This window comes from Ammodytes marinus, assembly GCF_949987685.1.
Source record: "Ammodytes marinus genome assembly, chromosome: 5".
NCBI classification, from domain to species: Eukaryota; Metazoa; Chordata; class Actinopteri; order Uranoscopiformes; family Ammodytidae; genus Ammodytes; species Ammodytes marinus.
The window spans coordinates 2144848-2159120 of record NC_137234.1 but is presented as its reverse complement, the minus strand read 5'-3'; positions in this window follow the sequence as shown (position 1 = coordinate 2159120).

Sequence of the window (14273 nt, the reverse complement as noted above, 5' to 3'; positions counted from 1 at the left end):
ACTTTGTAAATATTACTGTGATGTCTTTTACTGTGACATCACAGTAATATTTACAAAGTACGTTTTTTTTTAACCCTATATTTCTCTTTCTGTGATGTCACGAGAAAGAGAAATATAGGGTTAAAAAAACACTCTTTCTGCCTTTTCTCAGGCTAGGATGAACCGATTTAATTTTTTTTCGCACATTTATACTACATAGGATCTCAGAATTCAATACACCTTCATATTCAAACCGGTGAAGTAGGCCTTAATTTAAATTTTAAAAATGTTTTGGGACCAACAGCTGCATTGTCCTTTCACACCACCGGCTCAGAAGTAAAATGTTTATGAACTCATGATCACGAATTGTTCATTTTATAATTTGTGCATTTGAATGAGGAAGTGTAGCTGATTTAACACATACGCTATCCACACACACACAGACAGACAGACAGACAGACAGACAGGCAGGCACACAGACAGACAGACAGACAGACAGACAGACAGGCACGCACGTACGCACGCACGCAAGCACACACAGACAGACAGACAGAGAGACAGACAGACAGACAGACAGACAGACAGACAGACAGACAGACAGACAGACAGACAGGCACGCACGTACGCACGCACGCAAGCACACACAGACAGACAGACAGAGAGACAGACAGACAGACAGACAGACACACACACACACATTTAGTCAGGAGTTAAATATCATTGTTTTTTCAATTCATTACGTTTGTACTTTTGCCTTCTGCTGTTTTTGAACTTTTTGTGACTGTGTGTGTGTGTGTGTGTGTGTGTGTGTGTGTGTGTGTGTGTGTCTGTCTGTGTGTGTGTGTGTGTGTATGCCTCTGTGTGTGTGTGTGTGTGTGTGTGTGTGTGTGTGTGTGTGTGTGTGTGTGTGTCTGTCTGTCTGTGTGTGTGTGTGTGTATGCCTCTGTGTGTGTGTGTGTGTGTCTGTCTGTCTGTCTGTCTGTCTGTCTGTCTGTCTGTCTGTCTGTCTGTCTGTCTGTCTGTCTGTCTGTCTGTCTGTCTGTCTGTCTGTCTGTCTGTCTGTCTGTCTGTCTGTCTGTCTGTGTGTGTGTGTGTGTGTGTGTGTGTGTGTGTGTGTGTGTGTGTGTGTGTGAACTTTTTCAGTTTTAGAACTTTTTTGTAACGCTGAATTTAACCCTGACTAAGCGATTCAATTGTAGTCGGCTGCACATTTGTGAAGTCAGTGATTCTGGAGAACGCTTGTTGTCTAAATCAGTGAATATCTCCTCATGATCCACTACCTGTCTGTACTTTGTGTGTGTGTCTGTCTGTCTGTCTGTCTGTCTGTCTGTCTGTCTGTCTGTCTGTACTGTAATATCATCCTGACCACAGGCCTTGTTATCTCTTTAACATCATCATTAAAATATACACTATCCACTACAAACATATTACCTTTTACACAGTTTAACAGTTCATAGTATTGTTTCCGCCATAACTGTGACATTTCATCAGGACCACTCACACCATCTATATTAGATGGAAGAGATTTTTTGCAATTATTGATAGTTTTTATTTCTTTCCAGAAGTCATTAACATTATTGTTTTTGCAGCTTCCTTGCCAGTGAATCTGACCTCATAGTGTTTTCATTTCTTTTGATATAGCGAAGTGCATTTTTAAATCTAGCATTAGTGCATTTTTTATTTTCAAATAAAGGGCCATGCCTGCTTTTACCTGACTCAGCCCATTCTTTAAAAGCATTTCGGGCCTCTGCATGGAGCTCTTCTACATGGTCCTTCCAACCTGGCTTAGCATTGAACACTTTAGTCCTATGTTTATATAGTGGCCTGCTCGAAATTTTAAGAGACTCCACAATTGCTTCATACAAAGAACATAACTCTTTACAATGTTGATCATCTTTACAGTTCATATCCCGACACCATAAGGCATCTCTTGGTACCTGAATATTACACAGCAAAGCATCAGTATCACTAACATATTTATTGAGATCTGTGCTAGACAGTTTCGTCCAATCTATTTTTCTTACATCAATGCCTTTATCCACAGGCAACAACACAGGTAAATTGCCGGTGTTCACAAGACCATGTGAAAGGGTATATGGTCCGTAGTAGCCAAATCATAGTCAATCTTCATAATGTCAATGGAGTCATGGGCATCCACTGTACAAAGGCAGTGATCTAGCCACGAAGTAGAGTGCCAGGCCTCGCTGATATAGGTATAACTATCATTTGGCATTAGTAATTTACTTGATAAAATCAATCCACTGTCTGAACTAAACTGAGCCAAATGTTTACCAAATAAAGAGTTGGCATCAGTTACATCAGCATTCATGTCACCAATAACATATATGCAGGTAGAAGGATTGCCCTGAATAAAAGACATGATGAATGCCAATCTACTGAGGTACTCATCCTCATTTTTCATGCACTCATATGGCGTATAGACATTTAAAATCATTATTTTCTTATCATTACAACTCAGCTCAAGTCCAATAGCCCAGTCAACTCCCAGTCGTATAACATTAACCAACTGGTCATATTTTTTATTCCACATGGTGGCCACGCCCCCTGGGATCCTCCCCCGGACGACTTTAGCGCTCAAGTCAGTTGTTGATTCACCTGCCCCATGAAAGTCCCTATGTACAGAAGGTAGTCCTCCCAGGTCTTGTTTAGCCAGGAACGTCTCCTGAACACACAAAATGTCACATCTCTCCATCAGTTTGTCCACAACAACACGGCGTGATTTATCAGTTTCACTGTGGCCAACACGCAGTCCACGCGCATTGTAAGATACGACACAGATGTTCATAGTAAGGTTCATTCATATCCCAGCAGCTACTAATGCAGACAGGTGTTGTGCCGAATTCTCACTCCCCCGCAGGATCCCACTCCCCTCTAGGAGGCTTAAACGCACCAGGCTTCTCATGGTGCCTTTAAGGACAGCTCGGAAAAATGTGTTGCGACATATAACAAATGGGTCTGTCTTGTAAATGAGACCCTGGGTCTCAATGAGATTTTACCTGTATAAATAAAGGTTAATAAAAAAAAAAAAAAAAAAAATGAATTAAGTGGTTGTAGAAAGTGCGGGGGACAGAGGGCACAAATCGTACCATGGCAATTCAGTTCACTCCCCCCCTCACCAACAACCTTGGGTACACGGGCCTCATAATAGCGGCGAACATAAGTCCCCTCGGGCCAGAGTTTTGGATCATACATATCAGCAACATTGTTACATTCAGCAGTGATGTGAAAAGAGCCATACCTGCTGCGGGCCGACTCGATCTTTCGACACGTCACTGTTTTAGCCTCCAACTTCTCCGTTAAATAGTCACGCAGCGTGTCTTTGATTTTGATTTGATTTGATTTTAGTTTATTTCAGACATCCATATACAAAACGAAATGAAAAGCATGGAAATACAATAAATATGCCTGAAAAGGAGCAGGAAGAAGTATACACTTATTTAATCCTACCCCTTTCCTTAAAAAAATTAAAAATCAAAATATTTATTAAAAAAAAAAAAAAAAAAAAAAAAAAACAACAACAACAATTAAAAGTGTCTGCATCCAGAGTGGGAGAAAACCTAGTGGCAAACACATTCACCAGCTTTGTTTTCACCACTCCAATGTTACTCTCAGTGCCAGTTCCAATTATTCCATCATTCCTTTGCTCACGTTTAAAGTGAGCTGGCTTGTTGCGGGGTTTCGGTGGCACATTTGCTTTAAGGGACCCCAACTTTTTGCGACCTTTTTTCACAGCAGCGCTCCACTGTGGGGACTGTGGCTGTGATCGTGGCGATGTGACTTCCACATCCAGTAGCTCCTGCTGTTGAGTGGAGCCCACCAGCCCCTTCCAGTCTACCCGTGAGGTGCTGGCGATCTCGCCGGTAGGCCGATAGCCCCCGCACGGTGCCAGCAGCCCCAGGGTCGTAGTACGATGTACGGTGCGTCTCCACCGCTGCCACTCGGCGATCCATGGCCGTAACAATTGTCCCCAAGTTCTCACTCACATCTGCCTGAGTATCCAATGCCTTTCTCAGGCCAGAGACTTGTTGGCTCAGCTGCTCCACTCGGCTAAGCAGAGCCGAGACGTCCATATTGCCGAACCCGACAGGTGGCAGTTCATCCAAGTAATGTGAAACAAAACGTGGAATATCTTCACCGCACTCATTAAGTAACTTCATGCAGGCCTTGATATTATTCGTGTCCTTCTGTGAGCCTTTGTGTGCAACACAGCGTTGCGTTGTATTCGGGCATAAATCAAACAACAGCCGCTTGGACTCCTCAATCCACTCAGATGAAAAGTTGTTTGTTGTCAGTAAAACAATTTCATCATGGCTTAATGTGTTCATTTGAACCACAATAAAATTCAACAATTCATCTTCCACTATCACCTTCCCACAATCCGTTTTGTAGATTTCAGGTTTTGAGCGAGGGCAAGCAGAGCCTCCACCAGCAGCACGCACCGCCGCCGCCATTTCATAGCGAGTTCTACATACCAAGAATTCCAGACAATATTGCATGTGCATACACAAATATAGAATACAAATATATAAATATGGTTAATATATAAATATGATTGTATAAAATATTTAGAAATACAAAATGAATATTATTTACTGTTTAAAAGCTGGTAGGTTGTAGTTCATGTAAGTGGCTATGAGATTCAGCACGATTCCCCCCCCCCCCCCCCTCCCCACTCCCCCCGTTGGCCCGTGGTCACACTGCTCGTGGCCTGGGGCCTCATTTATAAACGTTGCGTACGCCCAGAAGAGGGCGCACGCCAATTTCTAAGCAAATATTGGGATTTATAAAAACCAAACTTGACGGGAGATGTGCGGTCCTCCACGCAAACTCTGACCCATGCGTACGCACAGAAAGTGGAGAAAGGAGAAACGGCGACTCCGTCGGCACATGTATGAAGTGCGAGAACGAATGTGTTTGTGTAAAATGTATCCAGATAGGCCTATTATAAGCCATGTAGGTCTATCATATATTGGGAGTTCCTTTGCAAAACGGATGAAGCCATTCTTACAACTAATGAACAAATGCCTCCACGGATTTTTCCATGGAGTGATACCAACAAAAACAAAACGAATTAGGATCTTAAATAGCCTACAAACGGAGACATATGAGTGCAAATAAAAACAAAATAGCAACGTTCGAATAAACTCTGCAGTTATTAAAGAATAACCTATCTGCATGTTGTGGAATTAATTCTGATAATATTGAGGTGGAATACAGCCTATTACTTTTACACTGACGCTGTTCTCGATGCCTCAGTCAGGCAGACAGGAGTGCACCTTTTCATACACTAATGATAAGCCTACTGTACATCACATAGGCTACTGTGATTTTTTTCACGGCTTTTAGTCCGTTTTATTTATGTGTTTTTCTTTGTGTTTAAGCACGTCGCAATTGTGTTTTGAAAGGGACTGTGAAGTTTATTATTAACCCTCCGCCGCCCGTCACTGCCCCTGGATGAATTCTCCGAATCTGTATCTCATGGGGGGTCTCAGTGCCCCCCGCTCGTGGCACAAACACTGTTGTGTGAGTGAGGATATGCACTTGTTTGCGTCCACTTTTATGTCGGATCACTTCTTTTTATTTCGGCCACAGCGTTCACAGAGATCGCCACAGGCTGCACTCTATCGCCTTTACGCTCACACTGCCACCAAACTATATTTTCCCTGTTCGCCACTTCTCCAACGGCTACTTCGGGGTGACCGCAGTGATCCACACCGTGTGGAGTTTATTTTTCCATTTCCCTTTCAGTCGGCGATTGCCACTACCGCCTTCATGCACTCAGTAAATGATATTCATTCGGGCGTGTCGATGACTATGTATGGGTAAATATGGGCGGTACGTGAAGCCCGCAAAGGCTGCGCCACATTTAGAGTTGATTGTGATTTATAAAGGGAAATAGGCGTAGGACGTGAGTGCGCACTGTTTTATAAATCCGAATATTTTTGTTCGCACGTACATCCTACATTTCTTCCGTACGCCAGCTTCCACGTGAATCCCACGCAAAGCTTTATAAATGAGGCCCCTGGGCACGATTGCACCTTGCCTACGTCACCGTGCGCGTTTAGGATTTGGAGCGTAGTCTACTTGTAGGCTATACGACTGTTTGTGAATATTTTCATCCGGCCAAATTTGCATCATATATTCCACTTCCACATTAGAGCAACGAGAATCCTTAAGCTATTGTTTTTTTTTAAATGTAGCCTTGACGTAATAGGTCGCGGTGGACAGTCTCATATTTGTGCAGCACGCTGTTTATTATTAATATAACGGCCCGTCATCAGACCATACGTACCGGATGGTTTTATACACATCGATCGCTCCATCAAGTAATCCAAGTCAGAACTTTTTGTATGGGCAGAGATCGTTTTTTTAAGTGTCTTTATAAAGTTTATTGTTAAACCTTAGTGTAGGCTACTGTTTCCTTATCACCGGGCCGCGGTGTGTTGTTTTGTGTTCGTCTCCACCGCCATGCGTAAAGACAGTATTATGACAGCTGACGGGAGGAAAAAGAAAAAAATCATCTGACGAACGTGAGTAAACCTTTTTGCTTTGCTTTCTGCGCTCACCTATTTAGCTCTCTCCCTCTTTTATTAGCCCACACCTTGGCCTACACACACATTAATTCTCACACATTTTATGTAGCTACAAGTCCAAGTGGTGGGCAATTCTGGTGCCGACTAGTAAGGCAGCGGACGTTAACGGACTATGCATCCTTAATGAATTTACGTCAGGAACGCCGCCTGTGCGCTTACTTGTGCGCGTGTCATCTCATTAGCATCTGTACTTTGGCCACGGCACACCTCTCCCAGGTGTGCCGTGGCCAAGGGGCTGTTCCGTGCTGGAATACAAGTTGGCGTGGTCACACTAGCCAAACGTTCTAGACTTTAGTATGCAAATGAGCTTCGGCACGGGGCCGCTGCCCTAGTGTGAGTGGTCCCTGAATCAAGATTTCTGATCTTTGTGTCATGTTTACTCTCTATACATACCAGTGCAATTCATTTCACCCAGAGTAGCTAATATAGACAATTGATCAAATGTGTAGAGGTGTGTCTCTGTCTCATTCTCATTTTTGGAATATAATTGAGAAACTGGGTCAAAGACATTCAGGAAAAATCAAAAGTTTTGTATTACATATTTGTTAAACACTAATGAATTTGGGCGATCCGTGGTATAGATGTGTAGCATGAACAAATAACACTGAATTTCATACTAACACTCAAAATGACATGCTAGATGAACCCAATTCTTTGTATATTAAAATGTCCACTCATAGGCAAGGCAAGTTTATTTATTTGGCAAAAATCAGACCCGCCGTATGTATGACACGCCTGCAATAGGCAAAGTCAAGAGTTGTTGTTATTGTTTTTAACGTGACGAGGGTAAAGAAATGGGAATCAGAATCAGAAGAGTGGAGGGAGAGACGCGAAAGAGGAGTTTAAATCAGCGTGTGTCGTGTTGGCGAGCTTTGTTTGTTGCATCAGACAGGTTTGGTGCTGCTATACGGCTGCCTTATCATGACAACACTTTGGGACTGAATCAAACAAGGCTTCCCCGTGAGGAGATTTTTTTTTTTTTTTTTTTTTTTTTTTTAACCTTTATTTATACAGGTAAATCCCATTGAGTCCGGAGACTCTTTTTCAAGGGAGACCTGTTCCCATTCCGACGTTACCATTCACACACACATTCATACACCGATAGCAGGCTAACTATCGACATTCACACGAGGCAAGGTGGGTGAAGTGTCTTGCCCAAGGACACAACAACCATGACAAAGGTGGCAGGGCGGGGATCGAACATCCAACCCTTTGATCATCAGCCGACCCGCTCTACCAACTGAGCCACAGTCGCCCCAAAGTCGAGATAGTTTTGGGATGGCTACGGGAAGTGGCCAAGGGGGAAAGGGCAACAAAAAGAAGGATGAAGGCAATAAAAGAGATTGGTCGGATGGATCAGGTAGTGAGGGGGACAGCGAACAAGGCAGCAGGAAGAGTTCAAAGGTTCAGGAAGAAGGATGATTCAAGTTCCTTGTTAAGTTTAAAGATAAGAATGATAAAGCTTTAAACCCCCTTAAACTGCTGGATGAAATAAAAGATGAAATGGGAAATGTGCTCAATGTAAGAATTCTAAGAAATGGAAATATTCTGGTTTTCTTTAAAACAGAGAGTCGGAAAGCTAGGGCCATGAAAGTCAGGCATCTACTTAACAGGCCAATTGAGTGCTTTGTTCCTGTGGGTGGGTGTGTTAAGGGATACATTAGCCCTGACATCACTGAGAGGCCTTTCACACCGCCGCAAAATCGGCGCTAGTTCTGGGCTTGTTCGGAGTTAGAGCCAGTGTTTTGGTTTCACACCGCCAGAGAGCCAGCTCCGGGCCGTAAAAACCGGGGGAACTCATACCCCAGGATTGAGCAGGGTTTGATAAGAACTGCTTGCGCGAACGGTTGGGGGAGGGATTATCCTGACCAACCAGAGCAACTCAAACTCAAATTTGAACCAAGAGTCAGCTCCAGGCTGGTGTTGGGGTCAGTTCAAAACTGGTTACAGCCTTATCCCAGTTATGAACCGGTTGGTTTCACATCGACCGGAGACAGCCATGGAGCCGGCAAGAGAGCAACGTCATGACGTCACTGTAAACGTGTGTGTACGTCGCCCGACGCCGCTGCTCTTGTGGCTAACGCTAAAGCTACCGCTAGCTTTAAGCACAACAACAGCGGCGAATACGTCTTATTTTTACACTTGTTGGCTCTCGCTTTGCTTTCTTAAGCAAACAGGACCCATACAGCGTATTCTCGCCGGTCAATTTGATCGCTACGTTCGGTAATTATGTTATGTTTACGTCTCGTAGTAGCGGTGTTTTTAAATATGGCGGGCATGAGGTTTTAGTTGGTCTGGTTAGTCAGGATAATCCCTCCCCCGGCCGCTGGCGCAAGCAGTTCACTTCAAACCCTGCTCAATCCTGGGGTATGAGTTGAACCGGTTTTTTACGGCCCGGAGCTGGCTCTCTGGCGGTGTGAAACCAAAACACTGGCTCTAACTCCGAACTAGCCCAGAACTAGCGCCGATTTTGCGGCGGTGTGAAAGGCGAGAGGGCCTTAATTGAAGTGGGCCCAGAGGAGTTGCACACATTCATGAGGCAGAATCTTGAGGTGCAGGAGAGAGGGAGGGAGAGAGAAAGGAGGGGGCCAGGCAGAAGTGGGGGAAATGGAAAAGAGGGGGAAATGGACATGACTGAATATGATGGTACTTAATCTGTCGATGTTTTACATTTTGCAATGGAACGCAAGGAGCCTCATGAAATATACTAATGGGAGAACAGTGGAGGATTTCATGGACAGATATGGGTTGGTGTGTGTGAATGTTGGCAGGCCAACTAGGTTTGAAATTGGTCAGCTGTAAAGAACAGTGCAGAGGTTTAGCAGAGGGGGAGGGGTGGAGAGGGAAGTTAGACTGGGAACCAGAGGAGGGTTGAGTAGGGCCATCACAGGAGGATGGGGGGAGGGGAGTAGCTGGTGATTGGGGGAAGACAATACAAGTGGTGAATGAGTAGGGGCTGTTGTTTCACATATGTTGAACATATTGAGTTCGTTGGCCCCTCTCCATGTTGCATTCATCTCTTCTGACTGAGGTAACATGCCAACAATAAACTGGTTATATCAGTGCAGTATTTGGAGTTAGAAATTATCCATGGTGATATTAATTTAATAATAACTAGTGGTGGGCCGATAACGGCGTTAACGGCTGCGTTAACGCCAAACTCTTATCGGGCGATAAAAAAAATATCGCCGTTAATCTCTTAATTCCACCTCCTGTTCGGCTCAGGGGAGATGCTGTTCGCCGTCGGGGTGAACCCCCTTCCGCACGTGAAGGCTCGCTTCACGTGCGGGAAAGCTATAGTGTGAGCGGCCACAGCTTGTATTTTGGTCATATCTAACACTGGACTGCAGGCCTATATAAAAGTGTTGTACCTTTGCTTTATTTGGGTTAAAAAAAACTCCATCAACTCAGTATCCGTCTAGTCCAAAAAAACTCTGTCAGCTGCTGCTGCAGACGGTGTGCAGACGTGCTCGGAGAATCGGCATCGGCGCATCAACAGTCATTCAATGCAGCGGCAGTAATCATACAACCGAACGGTGTAGAAAGTCCCGTCAGTTAAAAATAGTGATCCAGATTTTAAATCCATGTTAAAATCGGAAGGATATAAAGCTAGTTAGCTTAAAAAAAGTAGCAAACATGTCAACTGTGATGTGTTCAGGCCGGCTCAGTAATATGATTGATGTGTTCAAATGCAACACAAAAAAAAAGAAATTTGAGATTTTGGCGAAACTTGTTTTCCCAGCAAGATAAAATAGATAGTAAAGATGGAATGGAATTATGACCTGTTTAATGTCCTATCTAGAGCTATGATCATATCAGCAATTAAAGCAATAATACAAGTTCTATTTCAACAAAATAATAGAAAATTATCAATTTTGATATCAATAAAGACTTGGATCGTTAAGGAGTCTTGAAAATGGTATCAATATCAATACAAATTAACTCTCCTGTCATCTGAGAGAAATTAAGATGATTTAATTTTTTTAACCGTTAGTATTTACCGGTTAAAAATATTATCGGTTGACTGGTTTACCATGGACATCCCTTATACTGTATAAATGTATATCATACATTGTATGTTTTTTTTTGTGTTATCCCAGTTAAGTTTATTATTAATTTTTTATCATTTAATATTACTTTTAATAATTCCGGGACGTTGGAGCAATAACCTGGTGTTTTGACACTTCAGTGTGCACTGTGAATTTGAAGTAATGTTCAGTTTTTGAATAAAGATGCAGCATTTACAAATGTTTATTTTTTTTATCCGATTCATCGATTAATCGAAAAAATAATCGACCGATTAATCGATTATTGAAATAATCGTTAGTTGCAGCCCTAAACAATTCATCGTTACCTCTTATGGCCTACAGTTCAAAGTTCATGTTTAACTGAATAAACAGTTTGTAAACACAAGTACATCTTGTTGAACATTATTTATTTTCATCACCAATTATCATAGTAGAACAGCTTCCTCAAGCAGTTTGTGATGCATGTTGGAAACAGGAGATGAGCCCCTGGTCTGATGCGCCACCTGGCTTGAGAAACACGTTCTCAAAGACTTACTTTGAGTCATTATTTAGGAGCACACAGACTTACTTTGAGTCATTATTTAGGAACACACACATATTATGAATGAATTCAAATGAGCCATTTTAATCTAGATTAATCTAGATTAATTTCAAAATTAATCTAGATTAATCTAGATTAAAAAAATTAATCTATGCCCACCTCTAATAATAACTCAACAATAGTGAGGTTATATAGGTTGATATTTTCACCATATTATAGGCTACTTTAAGTGCAAATTAGATGAAACTTCATGGAAATCCAATATGTTTTTGGCCATATTATGCTCACATTCTTCCAAGTCTTTTGTTCTAAACATTCCCTTTGGTTTTAATGATACTGTTAGAATGATATGTTCATTTCTGCAAACCCTGGACTATACTGCTGACATGAAGGCTCTTCTTCAGGACAAACAGAGGGCCTTTAGGTCAGGAAATAGAGCTACATGAAGCCTGACTCCCAGCCCATTGGGGTCATAAAGTGGGTCAACGACCTGAAATGTTTCTTCAATAGATTTGATCATTCTTCCACCCTTCCCCCTGTCCAGTCCCCAGTGTCTTCACTCTCTGGATATGGCCCTGTCCTCACCTCAACCCACCCCCTTCCCTCACACCTTTCTCCAACTCTCAGCCACTCTTTTATTTATTCAGGTATATCCCATTGAGACCGAAGACTCTTTTGCAAGGGAGACCTGTTTTCCTTTCCCACGTTACCATTCACACACACACACATTCATACACCGATAGCAGGCTAACTATCGACATTCACACCAGGCAAGGTGGGTGAAGTGTCTTGCCCAAGGACACAACAACCATGACACAGGTGGCAGGGCGGGGATCGAACCTCCAACCCTTTGATCATCGGCCGACCCGCTCTACCAACTGAGCCACAGTCGCCCCACTCTGTTATTACTGTTAAACTTCTTGTACAATATCACTGTGTTTATTGTTTTAATAATGATCTAGTACATCAGACCATCCGTTGCTTCACTTTGTCTGTTATCCTATTTACCTGACTTATTTCTAGACATTTGTTTCCTTTTGTTAAATATTTGACTATTTACTCTTAACTTTTTTTTTCCACTTTTCTCTGCTTTACTTTGCAGCACGGGTTCTTTTGTTGCCTTAGAAACGTACATTTTCAAAATGCGGGACGAACAAAGAAATATATGATCTATTAACAAGGAGCCAATCATATACAGTCATAGCAACAGAGGGGGGGGGTGGGGGAGGCGGGGTTTAGCGAAGTGACCGCGAGACTTAAATCGAGATCTCGCAGCTCATTGTGACCGTCTCGTGCTTAAGTTGAGAGCAGCAGCGGCCACAGAGGAGAGCTGCTGGATCTCAGAGAGCAGCAATGGAGGAGGACCACCGGAGCACCGACGTCCCCACGAGACAAACAGCAGGCTCGCGCGACGCTCAGGTACGTGCTCATCATGACATCACACTATTAAATTCCCTCGTGCAACACGTCGATTCTTAGTTGAGGTTTTGTTTATTGGCCACGTGGACAGAATGAGCATGAACACGAGTCCAGCTCAGATTGTGGGACAGACAGAGAGCACAGGACTCCTTCATACTCTCTGCTGGAAGTCTCCAACTTTACACAACATGTTGACCAGAAAAGTCAAGTCAAATCTCCTGGCGTCATGGCTCGCTCTTGTTTGTTTGGAGGGGGAGGGGTGTGGTTAACCCCCGACGTCTCTTTGTTCTCCTCCAGTGAATAAAAAGAGACCCCGCCATTTTGGGCAAGCGACAATTCACTAGTACACAATACAATGCATAGTGAATACTGTATGTGACTTTAATCTCAGAATAATAGACAATTTTATTTAAATTTAAATTGCATACATTAATGTGAACCTTAAAAAAATACTCTTTGGGAAGTCACAGTTCACTAGTAAACAATACAAAAGCTATGGATTGATTAGTTTTTTCTCAACACAAAATATTGGGCTTCGTTAAAGGTGGAATGAGCAATTCTGAGGAATACTTCCCATTTTGTCAAAATCATTGATTTTCCCTTCATAATTCACTCCTTGTCCGTACTGTGTGCATGGTAAAAGAAAAATCTACTGTGTATATATACAGCCTAAGCTATATCATTTGGTCTCACTCATGCGTGTGGGAACACAGTTTAGCTGGAATGAGTGAGGGCCGTGTAAGTTGCATTCCTTCCAAAGAAAATGGATTTCATTAAAAGATGCTGTTTGAACATAAAATATGCTTTTGTATTCAAATAAAAAAGGACAGTCTTTGCCGGGACAGGGTGTTGAGGTGAAGCAGGTTTTGGTCTGACCTTCCCATAGGGGGAAGGGAAGAAGAGCTGCATGCATCCTTAACAATCATGTCATGATTTCTTATTGAGAGGTGTATCAAAGTGAATACTAATACTTCTTTATTGTTGATATACATATATGGGGCGACTGTGGCTCAGTTGGTAGAGCGGGTCGGCCGATGATCAAAGGGTTGGAGGTTCGATCCCCGCCCTGCCACCTGTGTCATAGTTGTTGTGTCCTTGGGCAAGACACTTCACCCACCTTGCCTCGTGTGAATGTCGATAGTTAGCCTGCTATCGGTGTATGAATGTGTGTGTGAATGGTAACGTGGGAATGGGAACAGGTCTCCCTTGAAAAAGAGTCTCCGGACTCAATGGGATTTACCTGTAGAAATAAAGGTTGAAAAAAAAAATATATATATATATCTATCTACAATTGTCACACCATTTCAAGCTCCCTGTTTTCTGGTGTCTTCTTTTCATCAACATTGTCTCTTCCTTTCAAGTGTCCCTTCTGTGTGATTACTGGCCCCACCCTAATGTGTGTGACTTGTGTCTCCAATGTCTTTGAGTATTAAAGTCCTTGTCTTCTTTTCATTTGTTGTAAAATCCTAACTATTCCCATCCCTACTGCCGACCCTGACTGCACATCTCTGCCTCACTCATACTCTGTCTTTGTATTTCTGTCTGTTTGTCACTACAGAAACAAAAAGGAACAAATAAACCTCACTGCTGTCAACAGTGTAAGAAGGAGTTCAGGCAGAGGTCAGACCTAAGGGTTCATCAGAGAATCCACACCGGAGAGAAACCGTTCAGCTGTGACCAATGTGGCAAAAC